At 50.2% G+C, this 13,075-nt stretch overlaps 1 protein-coding gene across 2 annotated transcripts in view; it reads left to right on the forward strand.

Annotated features, from left to right (window-relative positions):
• Nucleotides 1-5,292: 5,292 nt before the first annotated feature.
• The window catches only part of LOC144146097 (aromatic-L-amino-acid decarboxylase-like), a 173,436-nt gene continuing 165,653 nt past the window's right edge, over nucleotides 5,293-13,075 (forward strand). For both annotated transcript variants that reach the window (XM_077678037.1, XM_077678039.1), the window contains exon 1: nucleotides 5,293-5,383. The gene's annotated coding sequence lies outside the window, so the exon portion shown is untranslated. The remainder of the gene's footprint in view (nucleotides 5,384-13,075) is intronic.

Raw genomic sequence — 13,075 nt, forward strand, 5'->3', positions numbered from 1 at the left:
GAATCGCACCGATAGCCAGGCGCCAGTGATCCAGACGTGTAGCAGCTTGTTCGAATCCGTCGGCTGCAAGCGTGTGTCACCGACAGACAGACAGACAAAATAAAGGGCTATAAAATAAAATAAAAGCCCAACCCGTACCACATACGTATCACGGGTGACGCCAATTAAAAATAAACAAACTGGACCGAAGTCAAAGAGTGTTTTTACGAGAGGAAAAGAAGAAAGAAAGAAGAAAGAAGAGAGATCTATCACGCGAAACCAAGTCAAGGGAGGGGACGGGAGGCAATCAGTGGTATTTTTTAAACTATTATGTGGAAGCTCGGTTATGAGTCAACATGTCGGTCTTCATACATGTGATTTTGATATGCAAACAAAATGCAGTTTAAGTGCTTCCTCGATGGTGAAGTTTCATGCTCAACGTTGACTCTTCTTGATCTTCTGTCTTGATCTGCCGTCTTCGTTCTCTGCCGTGATCCGATCTTCATCTTCCCCTGTCCTGCTGTCCCTTGTGTCCTGGTAGCCCTTCTGTAAAACTCAGAAACTGATTACTTCCCCCGACCCCCCTTCCCCGTATTTTTCCTCCCCTTTACATCATATTGAATCTTGCTGTTACTGATGTTCCAACCTGAACTATCTTGGTTGTGGTTTCACCTTGTTTCTGTTACTGATATCCCTACCTGAGCTATCTTGATTGTTGTTGCAACTCGTTTTTTACGAAAATTTGTTAGACTTCCACTGCTTCCCACTCCTTCAACTTATACTCACTTTATAATTTGTACTGCCTACTTTATTTGACCCTATTGGTCTTATGTCGTGTTTATCGCTCATTTTCAGTAATATATGATTTCTTGCACCCCGTTACGCGATTATATCTGTCACCTAACCTCAGATATTTTCAAGCGGGTGCGGCCACTATATCTCTTCCTCTGTTCCTTAAACCTTACTGTACATATACAGTTGTACCCTTTAACAATATTTTTTTTTCCCATCCCCTTTGTAACCCTTCCTAATTTCCTGTGTGCATCTTTTTACTTGGTCTTCTATTTTTGTTATAAGAGCACTAAAACACCAATGGGTCCTCAATTGTAATTGTGCTCTCCTGAGTGACCAGCCCTGGTTGATATATTCCCGTTTTAGTCCCTGCCCACCCTGTTTATAATACTTCCCACCACTCTACTGCAATTCCGTGCAGGGAGGCCTGCTCGAAAGGCGCACGTAGTGGAGGCTTCGCCACACAGCCGAGGAGTGTTGCACAAAGCCCAAAGCATTGCGGCCCGCTGATTCGTAACAGCTTCTCCGCCGGGGGTACGAGATCCCGATGAATAAGGGTCTTTAACCGTTGTCCAGAGGGATGCTTTCGAAGAGAAGTGCTCGGCAGGCGCTCGATTTCAGGGCTGGGATGTACGACACCGTGCTGGAGCTTCACCAGGCCGGTCACTGGATGAATAGTGGCTCCCCAAGAACGTCTCTGGCTTGGTCAGGCAAGCAACAGAACAATACAGGAAGACACAACCGCATCGCCGGCAAGTGCGAATACAAATCCACACTGAAGCTCCACCAGGTTTTTAGTTGCGATAAAATACGCTAATAACTACCTGCACTGTTTTAGCCCACCAGTACTTTAGACAAGCACATAAACTTGAAAGGTGACATTTCGCGTGATTGGAAATGTCCCACACAAAAAGAAGCGTAATCGTAAAGGGCGAAACCTGCTTCAGGAAAAACAATGCAATTGAGAAAGTCAGGCGTCTGCAGGCCACTTCTCGCGCTGAGAGCGGCGATTTGAGCTCTCGTCATTGCCCTGAGCTTAATTTCCCCTTTTTGAATCGCACCTTAGGTGCGCCTGTTCTCTGAAAGCTGCTGCGACCGGTCGAGATGACATCGGCCTTCTTCCGAGACGTATCTCGAACGCGCGGAGAAAACTGCTCTAATTTCCACCGCTCGAGCAAGGCGTGCGCTTTCGTTCTCGGCCGCTCCGAGGTCCGCTGAGACCCGGCGTAAAGCGTGTGTGCGGCGCTGCCACACGGCAGGCGCGCACTGGAACTCTTGCGGCACATTTTTGCGACATTGTCGGTAAGTGAACACCGAAGGGTGTTTTTGTTCTCTTTGCCGGCTGCCAAGGCTACACTAGGTACGAACTGCCCGGTCTCTGAAGATGCCTCAAGCCCAGGCGACTCCGGGATGTCTACGGGCTTGGCTGGTCGTTGCTCGACATCGAGTATCTTGGTTGGAGGTGGAACGCTAGCGACTCGCTCAGTTGCGGCGTCGTCGTTAAGCTTAGCTGCACCGTGAATACCGTTCAGTGTCTCGACTGCCGGTTCCGCCCCAGCGTAGCTCGGTTCTGAACTCGCGTCCGGAGGAACACCTTTTCTTTCAACGGACTCGTGTTGCCTCCTTTCGCTAATGTCACGGTATAGGCTTTCCCGCGTAACGTCGTTAGCCTGCGAACAGCGCGCGTTCAGGTAGCCCCCCGGACACCCCCCGAAATATATGCATGCAGAATAATGACATATTGCTTGGGAGTCCGGCACAGCCTTTCTTTCTTTTCATTTTATAACAGCGGAACTAATGTTGCTGGCCGCAATGTGTGCGACGTCGTCACAAATCCCAGTCACAGTTACTCCTGCCGTTTACCTCCAAAATACAAAAGAATGGTTGCGTATTTGCTCCTTTTGTTGCCAATGTCGACGAAAAACAATAGACGACTGGTGCCCCTGCCAAGTAAATGCCTCCCTTCGCTTTTCCGCTCACCTCTCATGCTGTTCCTCTTCCGTCGCACTCCTCCCAAGGTAAACACACTAGAGGTTTACTCAGCCAATTTAAATTTACCGCGTTCTACTGCTCAAGGACGGGTTCTTCGATGCCAGCGCTGCCGTGCGGCGGAGTTGGGCATGAACCGAGGCGCCCTACTTTAACGTTTATAGAACCCCGCTGCCCTAATCCACGTGCGTTTCATGCAGAACGTGGAAGCTATCTAGTGGAACATTTCGTAAATGTTGCCGCTTGATTTCTTAAAATTCCGCCAGAAGCTATAGTGGCGCTGGCGACAGCAGGCGACGGTGGAGTGAATTTTTTTTCTGCAGTGGATGCATTATTTCATTTCGCACAAACCAAGCATCCATATATATATTTTAAAGGAACACTGTAAATATCGCTTTTGTATTGAGTTTCTGTCTTATATTAGCGTAACGTCTAGGAGTACTTTTCCCAACAAATACCGGTTTACGATGTAAGACCCCAAAGGATGACGTTAAGCCTAACGTCACATATTTAGGCTTAACGCTGCAAGTTCAGTTTGACGACGTACCATGCAATGTCATACTCATGCCGTACAGTCATACTCATTTCATACCAAGCGATGTCATACACAGGTTTGGGGACGCTAGAGGCAAAAGCATTGCGTAAGTTCGGCCCGTCACATGCTCGCATCGTCCCCGCCCTGTGCGTCGCCTTATCTTTGCCCAATAGAGTTATGAACAGGAAAATACGAGATTCCTCACAAATAGGCTTCGATAATCCGGCAGAGGTAGGCTAGTAGTGCCTCCGCATTACAATAAGCTGTGCGCAGACAAATTGTGCAAAGTCACGCAAAAAGCAACCGTTTATTACTATATTTTTGTATTGAGAAGGGAGGCGTCGCAACCATAGCTTATTTCGAAACTTTGCCGAGCTGAAGAGCTCACTATGAAGCCCCCAGTCCCTAAATTTTTCCTGCGAAGTTTTTTGCTCACACGTTGGCAGCGCACGCGCCCAGAAGTCAACCACAGCGATAGTGCATTTCCTTTCCTTTTCCTGTCACAAACCACAACCACCAATAGCGGCCGCCTCTTCGTGTCTCACGCGCTCCTCTGGGCTACGAAGTCGGGGCTGCGCCCGTTGCGCCTTAGCCCGCTTACGTCGAAAGACGACGACAAGAGTTCGTCGTGTCGCAATCGCATGTTCGCAATGTACACGCACGACAGCGGTCGAGTTATCACTCTGAATAAGCGCGCCGCTTATTGGAATTTCCTTCCCTGATCGTTTCCCCTCGTCCCCTGCCGACGCCAAACCTTCCCCGTCCCCTTTTCTACTACCCGTTGAAATTAAGGAAGGCCGACAACTATTAATGGTCGAGAATTCTCTAGCGAGAGCGCGAGTGCGTATGCCGGACGTGGTTCCCCAAAACAAGAAAGATCAAGGCTAACCAGGACAGCTGAAGATGGGGCAACTAACTGACGGCCACAGGCCCGCCACGCAACACGTGGCGGTTTGAACTCCCGTCTTCCATGTCTGCGTGTAGCAAGGGGCGCTTCCTCCCCTCTGCCAAGAGGGAAAGTGCGAAGCGTCAAAGACCGGTGTCAAAGACGAAGCCGAAGACGCAGCCGTTCCAATGGAGGGTAGCACGGCGCTCTGCTCGCGCCCTGTACACGTTGTAGACCTTACTGCATCTCCCCTTTGTAAGGCCCAAGCGCGGACAAAATGGAGGAGGAAATCGCAAGACACGAAGAGAAATAAAGGCGAGCGCGGAACGCAAGCTTTGCGGAGGGAAGCTATGAAGTTGAAGAAATGCCGCCATAGGTCCAGCGAGGGGGAGGGGGGAAGAAAGCGAGTGCCGGGAAGACTATCTATAGGGCCCGATCAAGAAGTATAGCGGGCGAGGTTTCCTCACAGCCCCGCTGGCGTACACCGTCCGCAGTTCCAATTGCCGTCCCCAAAACACTTCTCCAAATTTCTTCCCCCCTCTTCCCCAGTGGCGCTCAACGACAGAGCGAGACCGTGGTGGCGGCGGCGGCGGCGGGATAGTGGCGACGGCCTCCTCACCCACGTCGTGTCTTCCTCCTCGTTCAATTCCGTTTATGTACGTACTCGTCGCAACCTTTTTTTCCCCGTTTTTTTCCCCGCCCGGAACACTCACCTCCTCCACGCGCGGCCCGTTTTCATAGCCGCGGCGGCGCTTCAAAAGACAAAACCAAAAACACCCGTCCCTCATCTCCCATTCCTAGCCGTTTCGGCCCCCTTTCATCGGACCCCCTCCCCCACTCCCTGTTTCCCTCTCGACAAAAGGGGGCCCAAAGCGTCGTCCAATGGCAGGCCCCGGAGGGCCCTTCGCCCGTGCCATAGGCCCCGCCCGACTCTTACAGCTCTGTGCAAGTCTCGCTCTGTTTTTGCCGGCGCTGCTTGAGCGCGTGGGCTTTGCAGAATTACGTGTTTGTTCCGCACCTCCTCTTTCCTCGCCCTTTGACGCAGGGAGGGGGAAGGGGCGAAGGAGAGAGGAGGGGGATGTTCGGCCACGGTAAGAGCCGGGGTCCAAACTCTTAATTTCGCGGTGGCCAGCCAGTGGAGCCCCATATCGCGGTCCGCCGACACCCGGCTGCGGACTTGCTGCTGCTGACTCCGAGAAGCGGTGAGCTGGCCCCATACGGCATGCAAGCGTCACTTCTGCTTTTGCGCGCCTGTTTGGAGCTGCAACGCAATTGTCTGCGACAGCTCCTGCGTCGCCCGAAGCCGCTGTCATCGGTAATATCGAGCATGAAGGCGACGAGAGGGGACGAAAGCATTGCGGCCTGAATTTTCTGGCGCAGCGTGCGACGCTTTTCGGGGAAAACAATGGATTGGCGCAAGAGGGGGCTGTTTAAAAGACGGCAGATGTGTACATCCCTCCGCTTTCTGGCGTTCCGGTATACGGATGACTGCTCGGGCAATCGTATTTTGAGGTAACGATGACGGTGACTTTAGTTTCAGATTGACGAATTCGGCCTGCTGCAACGGTTTCTCATGTCCGCGCGAAATAGAGCAAGTGTGCCATCGTCATGTGACTTCTAAGTACGTTTAATGCGCAAAACTACCTTCTTCGTCAACGCGAAGCCCATCGTTGCTGCGAACCCGTGTTTCTATGTCCCGAAGAAAAACAAAAGGCAGTGTAGAGTGGCCTATGAAGTAGCCTGTAACGTATAGCCAACGCGGCTTTATCAAAATGCCGTGACCAAAACCGCTTTGGTAAAATTTTATGTTTTTGGAAGCGCACTACGGCTGAAAATGTATTGCGAAAATTCCGCATCAATTCTCTGTCCGAAGAAATCGGACGGGACAAGACAGCGAACGCAGGTGCGCATTCGCGTGCACACACACCTACCCAATCAGCTCATCCCTAAGGGGGATCATGTTCTCCATCCCCAGCACGCTATATGACGCGTCGCTGTCCGTAGAGATGAAAGATTGCGTGTCATTGTACAGTACTGACGTGAGACTGGGTAGCCTGAGCAGGTGGGTTTAGTTAATCTTTCCTATGGAGGCGCTGACACACTATGGTTAGTATCGTTACTACAGTTAGTACGACACGGGCCATAACAGGGACGATGGGTTGCTACGTACGTACTTCACGTCAACATCAGCCTGTTTTATGATCATCATCGTCATCATCATCGTAGAAAATAAGGCTGAGGAATCAAAGACGAGGAAGAAGTGAGGCCCCCTTAATTTATCTCCAGTCAGTGCTCCCTGATTAAATAACAACCTTTTCCCCACCTTTTTTTCCAATCATTCATGATTAACCGATTCCGGGATAGGGTATACGTGTCATTCCTGCAGGAACAACGACTACATGGAAATATTGGCAGCATCCCGCTTCTCTCTTACCTTTGCCCAACCTTCTAGCATTGGTGCCGAGGTCCCATGCGGCAGCGTATGCCTTGTACGCACGTTCCGAAGGGCCTGCCCTCTCGTCCACTGCGCGTCTTTGCTCCGTGCGTGGGTGGAGAATTGTCTGGCCGTGCGGTCCTGAGTCGTTGCGGCTAAGGAGAACAAACGCTATAACCTCAAACTCAATGGTGAGCCTTAAGATCAAGGATTGCGTTCGTAGATCGTACGAGACTGATAGATGAAGCCCTTTCCATGCTCAGCGCCGAAAACGTGGACATTGACGAACTCACCGAAATGCACGATCGACTTCTGGTCATCAACGGTAAGATTAAAAAAAAAAAAAAATGGGTGCGGCTTAGCTCAGAAAACCCTGGGTATGCGAAGCGAAAGCTTGGCTTAGCCTAGTTAGATCTTGGTTTCCCTTGGTTAACCTTTGATTTGAATTATTACACTATTTTTCCAAACCCTGCCTTTGTCTCCGGTTGTGGTGCTGCTTCCGCCGCTGGCCGACCACGGCTCAAAGCCTGCAGCTCCCGCGCAATGCCCATAGAAGACGGCCCGCGGCCTCGCTCTCATTCACGGCCTCGCTCTCATTCAACGAGTCACGTGTTCAGGCGCGAACCAGCTGCCGAGAGCGCATGCGCCGAGCCGACAGCGGCCGCGGCCAACGCTGACGTCGGTGGCGCTCGGCCCAGCGAGTCACGCGATGCGTTGCCGAGGGTACGACGCAGCTGCGGTCAAATGAATGTCAAATTTGCTTCAAAGGCGAAGCCACTGAACGAGATTAGTAAACCTTTGCCTTAAAATCAGCGGTGAGTTTGCAGATGCTATTGAATCAAGGCTGCAGCCGATTATACCAAGCGAGCTGCCAAGGCGGTAGCTGAAATTTCACCGGCTGAAGGATCACCGATTTTGAAAGGGTTTCACAAAGCACTCTGCAAGCGCCAGTCGTCAACCCAGTTGTCCCATTCAAACAAGAAAACTTTCCAACAACCAGTGAACTGCGACTACTCCTCTTCCCATCGGCGCCGGTGACACTGCCAGTGCAACGCCGACACTGCGATCTCTCGTCGGAGACACTGTCTAATCGCGCGGACTACCATTTGTCTATTGCGACACTCGGGTAGTCATAGGAAGCAGCATCGTAGCCCGACACTTCTGAACCCATCACATCTACGGGAAGTGTTGTACCCCTCGAGACCAGTATGACTGCGCTCCGCGCATCGTCGATTCGACGGCACTTTGGAGCCTGCTTGAACAAGCACGCTATCAAGGCTGCAAGCAAACATTTGTTCTGTCTGACTGAGATAGCGAGTAACTCATCTGCAAGACGCTCTCTAGCGCCATCTCACAAGATCCTCCCAGAAGCGCTGGACGTGTTCAAGTCCTAGTCACACTGCAAACGCAAGAAACGACCCCCGTCAGGCCTCAGGTGCGTGCTCCACCGCCCAACGACCCGGCCATGGAGGCGGCAGTCAACCATAGTATCCCACCCCTCAGGAAAGTGCTAAGCCATCCAAAACAAAACAAAAGAGTACAGGCACCTAACCAACGCCACCGCGAGTGCTGCAGCGAAAAAGTCAAGTGCATCAACTGAATAATCGACACCCGCTGCAGGACCTCAACGAAGAGAACAGGCGAACAGCGAATGGAGACTCAAAGGAATGTCATGAACGATGCTGCAGCCCAAGTTTGAACTGGAAAGCGTTTTCATAAGGTCCTAAGACAAGCTTTCATAGGGCCTAGCCACGGGGAGCGCATGACAACGAAAGAGCCAGCGCCCAAATCCCTACTGCTCTACTAAAATCGTCCGCAAGTCTTCTGTGGAGCTCGAGACCACGGGAGGCTTCCAGAATCAGATTTTAGAACCATCTACTTATTCGACCAACAAAAGTGTGCTCAAAACAACCACCGGGGATTCAGCTGGACAATATAAACGAGACATGTTTGACAGACGACATCGAGACCTCGCGAGTCTCACGAAATGACTGTTCGGCCGTTCGAAGGTATGGGCACGCTGAAAGAGTGGCAACACAGTTCGGACAAAAAGAGCCAACACAAGAGCACCAAAGTCTTTTCAGCCAAGTTCACAAACGTTTCAGAGATGTCTCCATGCAGCACCGAGAAGTTCGCTCTGGAAATTTCGAAGCCTGTCGAAATGGACTGTTCAGACAATTCCTCGCTCACTGAGAGCAGCGGGACGAGCACTTCTGGGACAATAAGGCTGCTCAACGGGCAGACCCAAACTCTTGTAAAGCATCTGGTATTGAAGACTCACGGAGTGCCACCACACCTCATCCCAGTTCTAGTGCAAAGAAGCAGAAATATGGTCATGTCGAAAAAATCAGGCGTAGAATGCTCTCCAGGGAAAGGCAAGAAAGGACAGCTGAAGCATACTCAACCGGATGACGTGACATCTCCTTCAGGAAAGAGAGGCAAGGCAGACCCTTGACAGGTTCGGTTTTGGAGAGTGTTCTTTAATTGTGACATCACCAAAGTGCCACAAGGAGCGCCATCATGTGAGAAGCAAGTTTAGTGAGGGAAGCGACTCATCTTCAGAAACATCCTCTCCCACGGAAAAGCACGTGAAGAAGGAGTACCTGAATCGAGCCACGAGAAACATCAACCGATGCCGCTATCCGGAATACAAGGACAACAGGCTTGTGAATGGCGCACTGAAGAACGTCCGCAGTCCATCTTAGCACAACTCGGTCTGTCTGAGAAGAAAAGTTGGTTGAGGAGGAACCTATGAAAGCGGTCGACGTCTTCTCGATGGCAAAGACGTTGTGACGTGTGGTGCACTCAGGGCCAGGGAAGTCTAGGCACTACCTCTTTTGGAGATGGGACGTGAATCCACCCGGTGGGCGGGAAAAGATGCAGAAATGGAAGTAAAAGTGCTGAGGAAGGAAGAAGAGGAAGTAAGATTCTCGGGGGAGGTTGGCAGTGTTTTGTCTCTGTCGTGTCTTTTCCTGACGTTTCAACATTCATCATTAGCTTTACGTGCACGTCAAAATTTCTGCTTAAATCGAGGCAGTCATCATTTTCTAGGATAAAAATAATGAAGGAAGCTCATACGAACGCGTGAGACTTGAAGGTAGCGAAGTTGTACGCAGCCTTCACGACCAACACGACGGTTGAAGGTCACGATTACAGCCGATTTGCTTTTTCTTCGCTGTCGCAATGACCTTCACTCCACAATTGTGCTATTAGTGAGACCAGAAGGACTCTGGTGAGAGCTTCCTTCGTTGTTCTGGAAATGATAATCATTAGACATCATGCCAGAGGGGGCTGTACGCAACCTTCACGACCACCACGACGGTTTGAGTCCACGATTGCCACCGATATTCTTCTTCTTCGCTGCCGCAACGACCTTTACTCCGTGTTTGTTGCTATAAGTGTGAGCTTACTCCGTTATTTTTGGAAGCGATAATTATTGGACATCACCTTGGAGGTGATGGCGTACGCTATGACGTGTCTTTCTTGTTCCGAGAAAGTGTTGCCACGATTACGACGAATGCTGGAGGTTTTTTTTTGGTTAATCTTGGCCAATCTCCCTAAGTGGGTATGCGCGTTTTGGCCAATTTGGGCCAATCTCCCAAAGTTGCGGGGCGCTCGGCATTTTCTTGGTATTTTTAACTGGGGACTCGAAAAATTACGATTTGCTAAACAGCTTCGCTGTTCGAAATCGGCTGGGCCAACTAGCAATCGCAGAATACTCTTTAAGTGCGATAGCATTCATTAAAGGGGTGGCCCGTGGTAGGGCGAAGGGAGTTTTATGTAAGTCACACAGGTTATCGATAATGTGTCGTCAGTTTAAACGAAAGCGGCGTCCATGCCATTCTTGCTGCTGATCACTGCAGTTTCAAGTCTAGGGTGCCAGAATTTCGGTTTGGAATTTCCGGCTGCTATTTTCAAAACCTGGAAAATGGAGAGTGGTGGCGTGGTGGAAAACGCTCGTGTTGCGATCAGATGTACGAATCAGCCAAACGTGAGTGGGCCGCATGTCTCACTCATCGACGCACGCACACGCAAAAGTATAGATTGGGCTGCGATGGTAGCAAATGGTGGAAGCAACGCTTCAACATTATTCAGGAAAAACTCACCCAAGTTGCCCAGGCCGTGCAATGTTTTGTCTGTGTCACACTGGGATGCTCTGTCTATTTGAAACAATTTAACGGTGACGCGGTGTAAGAACCTGCTTAGTGTTCCTGTCACGACTGCAAGTGATATAGGGCTTGCTGATGCAGGACTTTACTCGCACATTGGTTGGTAGGCCCCCTTTCTGATTATGCACCGAGAAAAACACCCTAGCTAGGTACGAAAGTTCGTACCTCAATCTTATCAACGAACAGCCACTAAAAAATTCTCAGCACGTTTGTTGCCGAGTTGGTGGTCGCCTCCTTTTTAAAATGCTTGCCTCTATACCCATCAACGTGGACATCATAAAGTTACCAAAGAGAACTGAGGTTTGCTCTCCCTTCTGCTGAAACACTGACCTTAATTTGGCCAACTTCATATCCACGAAAGCGGTAGAAATCACGTGTACAATGTAGGTGTGCACGTGATCGGGCCTGCCCAAAGGTCCAGGGCCGCCTAGATAAGTTTTGTTCAGGCGCGTGCTGGGAAGCATCCACAGCTGGCATTGGCCCGGAATCTTTACGTAAGAAGCAGCGCGTAAGCCAGCCCTCTTTCCATTTTTTTTTCCAACCGAAAGGCGTCGCTGAGAAATGCAATGCCGGGCGGCAATGTCCCCGCATGCAGCAGAAGAGTTCGTGGTGAACCCTTTGACGTGCAAGCCTGTCCGGTGCTTCCGCAGTCCAGAATCTAACGAAACTAATGTGACAGCTGAACATAGGACGATCGGACTTTCAAAAGGAACGAGCGTCTCGACAAGACGAAATGGGGACGTTTCTCTTTTGGAGGGCTACATGCAAGAGACGTCCGCCACGATTGAATGCATCACTAATAAACTGCCGGATAACGGAATCACCACAGGAAGTTCCTCCCAGAAACAAGAATACCCTGGTACGGCGCTGAATACCCAGTTCGCCTGCATCGTATGTTTCCAACTCAATACTCTGCTGTATGCCAGTTTTGTTCACAACCCGGAACTCTAGCTCATATTATAATACAGTGTGGGTGCAATCCCAAACTTCCACCTCTCCGATCCCCTCTTCCCACCCCTGAGCTGTGGGAGAACCTGGCGACCAGCGATCATCTGGACGTACAGCAGCTCCTAGCATCCAGAACGAGGGCTCTCTGCTCACCTCATGGATTCCCGGGCTAGAAAACCACTCCTACTTTAGAAAGCTCGAATACACGTTTTTCTCTCTCTCTTTCTCTAGCTAAAATATCACAATCGAATTGCCGCAGCAGCGCTACATGTTCGGAAATCTTAAACAAAAAATTACAGCAAATTCGTCCCCTCTTCATTCTCCTACACGAAACGCGATGTGTTCCGACTATACGGGGTTACATCGCATTTTCTGACCGAACCATTACTAATGCTCGTAAAACAACCCTTAAAGGGACATTGAAGTTATTCGTAAACATTGTGGGATTACTTTTGCAAATTGAAGCATTGAGTGCCTGGGCCATGTTTCGGCTACCCTAAGCCGCGTAAACGGGCTTTACTTAGTAGAAAAATCTATTCGAAGGTGCTGTCCTCCTCCCTGAATCCTCCTTCCCATTTTTTATGATGTTTCGTGCGACGCTTACTCTAGTAGGCTTGGCTTGAATGCGCAGATCGCCGACCCTCCGAAAGAGTCAGTCGGCTGGCCGCTGGCGGGTCGTCGCGACTCGTTCGCTCAGTTAAAACTAAGCCCCAGCAAGGTTTGCGAGCGGATGAATGTGGCTTTAGTTTATTAGTTTGTAGACTGTATCACGCCTAGTAATGGCTATGAAGTCGCAGTAGTTCCACACAAGCGCGCATGTGACGCTTCGGTGACTTCGCTTCATTGGAGCTGTAAGCTGCACATGCCTGTGCGACTGGTACGCTATAGAGTAGAAAATCTGGGGACAATTAAAGGGGGAAGAAGGGTCAGCGAAGTTAATATAGGTAATAAGAAATTAAAATAAACTGAAGCTTTTATTGCAAATCGTAAAAACGAGGTACGGGAAGCACTTTTTGCGCAGGGTGAACTCGCCCAGCAGTCAACAGCACGACGACACATTTTCGATCAATTTGCCTGCCTACGCAGTCGCTAACCTTAGGATATTCATGGAGATTTGGAGACACTTGCGGCACAAACGTTATTGAAGAAGTGCTCATCTAAGTTGCTCGGAATGCTGTAGCTAAAAAAAAAAAAAACAATCTACACGATATATACTTCATATTGGTGTTGGCGTAAGCATAGGTTAACCGAAGCGCGGTGTTGAAATGGGCGGCAACAGCTTGCGGGTGCAGTGTCTAATCAGCCGACTGTCGGCTTTGGGCGAACGCGCCTCTTACGACGCA

The sequence above is a fragment of the Haemaphysalis longicornis genome, unplaced genomic scaffold (genome assembly GCF_048455015.1).
Source record: "Haemaphysalis longicornis isolate Haplotype H1 unplaced genomic scaffold, Haemaphysalis longicornis Haplotype H1 scaffold_7, whole genome shotgun sequence".
Classification (NCBI taxonomy): Eukaryota; Metazoa; Arthropoda; class Arachnida; order Ixodida; family Ixodidae; genus Haemaphysalis; species Haemaphysalis longicornis.